We start from the raw sequence: 4327 nt of genomic DNA, 5'->3' as shown, positions 1-4327 counted from the left end.
GCCATCGTTTTCCCTGCTATCATGGAGCTGCCCCTCGACTCTGTAAGCCAAAATAACCCCTCCTTTTGTTCCCCCACAAACTGCTCTTGGTCAGGTGTCTTCTGCCAGCAATGTGAACCTGACCGCAACAATGGGCATGTCAGGACCGCCTGCTGTTGCAAAGGAACTTCAGACACATGAGCCACTTTATGCATCTGGTTTTGTGTGGGACGTGGGCAGTCAAACTTGGCAAGCAAGCGCCTTAACAGCTGAGCCATCTCTCCATCCTTTTTGCGGTTTTCTGAATCAGGAGGTAGCACAGTCGACAGGAGGGCGTCTAGGTCTAGGAGGACATAGGGAAGGGCTTGGGAGCAGCAGACCCATGAAGCCTAGGGAGGCTCCGCGGTCACTCAAGCTCTGAAGCTCGAGCCTCGCTGAGCTGCAGAGGACCCACAGCTCTTGGGAGCTGACCCTACCCAGCTGGCTGCTCGCGTCTCTGGGTGGGGTGCCACGCGGCTGGACCTGCCCTTGCTGGAGGAGGGAGCCCTCAAAGTACACTCAGCGCTGCCACAGGAAGGAACTTCTATTGACGAGAGGGGGGAGTTCGAGGAGGTGGTCCTCGCAGGAACAGGAAGCAAGTCCCTCCCTTCCTCCTCTGCGCTCACTATCGCCCTCTGGTGGCCTTTGCTGGCAGAGCCACACACAGAGTCTGCTGACCACAGTGCCCATGCAGCTCCTGGAAAAAAATAAACAAATGAACGTGGAGCTCAGAAAAAACTTAGTAACTAGCACAGGTGTCTTATAAAGTCTCCCCTCAAAAAAAAAAAAGAGGTGGTCTTAGGGCTGGTGAGATGGCTTAGCACTTAAGTGCTTGCCTGTGAAGCCTAAGGACCCCCATTCAAGGCTCGATTCCCCAGGACCCACATAAACCAGATGCACAAAGGGGCTAATGTGTCTGGAGTTCGCTTGCAGTGGCTGGAGGCTCTCGTGCACCCATTCTCTCTCTGCCTCTTTCTCTCTCTCTCGCTCTCAAGTAAACAAATAAACTAAACAAAAAACAACAACAACAAAAAAAAAAAGAGGTAATCTTAGGTGAGAATTTGCTGATTTCCAAGGTAAGATGGAAGGAGGACAGAGAAAAGCTCAGAGACCATGGACCAGTCAGGGAAGGAAAAGCTGTCTAGATAACAATAGTACAAGATAGGACAAGAAAAAAAATCTTGAAAAGTCATGCATTATCAGCCCTTACACTGAGGCAGAGGCAGGTGGATCAGGAGTTGATGCCCATGCTTGGTTACATAGTGAATTCAGGGCCAACCTGGCTATAACATAATACCCTGTTTAAAAAGGGGGGGCTGGAGAGATTGCTCAGTGGTTAAGGCACTTGCCTGCCTAATAACCTGGATTTTATTCCCCAGTACTCACGTAAAGCCAGGTGCACAAAGTGGTGCATGCATCTGGACTTTGTTTGCAGTGACTAGAGGCCCTGGTGTGCCCATTTTCTCTGTCTTCACTCTCTCTTTCTCTGTTTGCTAATAATAAATAAAATATATTTAAAAAATAGAAGGCTGGAGAGTTGGCTTAGCAGTTAAGGTTCTTGCCTGCAAAGCCTAATAGACTAAGGTTAGACGCCCCAGAACCCATGTAAGCCAGATGCACATGGTAGTGCATGTGTCTGGAGTTCCTTGCAGTGATTAGAGGTTCTGGCACACCCATCTCATTCTCTCTCTAATAAATAAATAAAATTAAAAAAAAAAACAAAAAACAGGGAATACATCCCTGTTACTGAAAACTTAAAACAGGTACTCATGAACCCTAGGGGTGTAATGTCTGCTGCTGTCTGGCTAAATGTATATACTAGGCTTATCAAACTGCCCAGTAAGCACTTCTCTTAATGTTCATACCCATTTATTAATGCTAGTCTCACTTTTAGTAGAGAACCTTCTCTTTGCAGATGGCAGTGACCTTGGGATGACTCAGAAGGTATCATGGTGCTGGAAAGCAGTGACAGAGGAGTGCTCAGTACTGCAGTATCCCTATCACACCTTCCAAGGCTCAGGGTCTATTGTGGAAGAGGGGGCGGAAAGAATGGAAGAGCCAAAGGAAGGGTAGGACTCCTTACAATGTGCTCCCCCCAGACACAAAATGGCTTGGATATCCATGACCTCACAGTGCCTGACACTACCTACACAAGACCATCATAATAGGAAGAAAAGATCATGACATCAAAATAAAAGAGTGACTGATTGAGAGGGGGAGGGGAAATGATAGAGAATGGAATTTCAAAGGGGAAAGTGAGGGGAGGGAGGGCATTACTATGGGATTTTTTTTTATAATCATGGAAGTTGTTAATAAAAAAATTTTTTGAAAAAAAAAAAACAACAACAAAAGCCCAGTGTGGTGGTGCATGCCTTTAATCCCAGCACTTGGGAGGCTGTAGTAGGAGGATCAATGTGTGTTTGAGGCCAGCCTGGGACTACAGAGACCGTACCTGGAGAAAAAGAAAACAAACAAAACAAGCTGAGTGTGGTGGGACATGCTTTTAGTCCCAGAATTTAGACTGGGATTGAGGTCAACCTGGGCTACAGAGTCAGACCCCTGTTTAAAAAAAAAAGAAGGGGGGGGGGACTGGAGAGATAGTTTAGCAGTAAAGGCACTTGCCTATGATGCCTAAGGACCCAGGTTCAATTCCCCAGGACCCACATAAGTCAGACACACAAGGTGGCACATGCTTCTGAAGTTTGTTTGCAGTGGCTAGAGTCCCTGGCAAGTCCATTCTCTCTCTCTCTTTCTCTCTCAAATAAAAAATAATTTTAAACTAAAAAAAAAAAAAAAAAAAAAAGGAAGTAAACCATACCCAGGTGTGGTGGCACACACCTTTAATCCCAGCACTCAAGAGGCAGAGGTAGGAGGATTGCCATGAGTTTGAGGCCACCCTGAGTCTACATAGTGAATTCCAGGTCGGCCTGAGCTAAGAATGAGACCCTACTTCAAAAAACAAAAAACAAAAGAGAGAAAGAAAGAAAGAAAGGAAGGAAGGAAGGAAGGAAGGAAGGAAGGAAGGAAGGAAGGAAGGAAATCAAACAAGGTTAAAATAATTTGGGGGGGGGTTGTTTTGTTTTTCAAAGTAGGATGTCACTCTAGCTCACGCTGACCTGGAACTTACTCTGTAGCCTAAGCTGGCCTTGAAGTCATAGTGATCCTCCTACCTCTGCCTCCCAAGTGCTGGGATTGAAGATGTGTTACCACACCATACCTGGCTCAAATGATAAATTTTATGTCTATTTTGTTTGTTTGTTTATTTTTTGAAAAATATTTTATTGATTGATTTGAGAGAGAGGAGGGAGAGAGAGAGAGGAAGAAGCCAATGCAGAGAATGGGCATGCCAGGACCCTAGCCACTGCAAGCTAATTCCAGGCACATGTGCCACCTTGTACATCTGGTTTATGTAGGTACTGGGGAATGAAACCTGGGTTATTTGGCTTTGCAGGCAAGTGCCTTAACTACTAAGCCATCTCACCAGCCTTTTCTTTTGTTTATTTTTTCGAGATAGGGTCTCACTCTAGCCCAGGCTGACTTGGAATTTACTATGTAGTCTCAGGGTGGCCACGAACTCTTGGTGATCCTTCTACCTCTGCCTCCCAAGTGTTGGGATTAAAGCGTGCACCACCACGCCCGGCTTTGTCTATTTTAAACCCTTCTCTCACTTGTAAAACGTTGGACTGTTTGAGACTTAAGTAATTCTATACTCCCATGCACTGAGTGGTGAAGGTTGAGCGTTTTCCAAGGAGGCCCAAGTCTCCAAAGCCAATCTTAGGTATGGTCATGCAGCAAAGTCTAACGACCTCAATTCAGTTTTCCAGTACCCATATGAAGCCAGATGCACAAAGTGGCACATTCATCTGGAATTTATTTGCAGAGGCTAGAAGCCTTAGCACACCCATTTTTGTTTTCTCTCTCTTCCCCCCCTTCTCTCTCTCTCTCTCCAAGTAAATAAATTATATATATATATATATATATATATATTTGTTTTTTGTTTTTCAAGGTAGGGTCTCACTCTAGCCCAGGCTGACCTGGAATTCACTATGTAGTCTCAGGGTGGCCTCAAACTCACAGCAATCCTCCTACCTCTGCCTCCCGAGTGCTGGGATTAAAGGCGTGCACCACCACGCCCGGCATAAAATATATTTTAAAAAAATATCCTGAGGGTTGGAGAGATGGCTCAGGGTTAAAAGCACTTGCTTACAAAGCCTAATGGCCTGGGTTCTAGTCCTTAGTACTCACATGAAGTCAGATGCATAGAGTGGTGCAAGGGTCTGGAATTTGTTTGCCTGCACGGGGAGGGGGT

Source organism: Jaculus jaculus, chromosome 5 (genome assembly GCF_020740685.1).
Source record: "Jaculus jaculus isolate mJacJac1 chromosome 5, mJacJac1.mat.Y.cur, whole genome shotgun sequence".
NCBI classification, from domain to species: Eukaryota; Metazoa; Chordata; class Mammalia; order Rodentia; family Dipodidae; genus Jaculus; species Jaculus jaculus.
Note: the sequence above shows the minus strand (reverse complement) of the source record.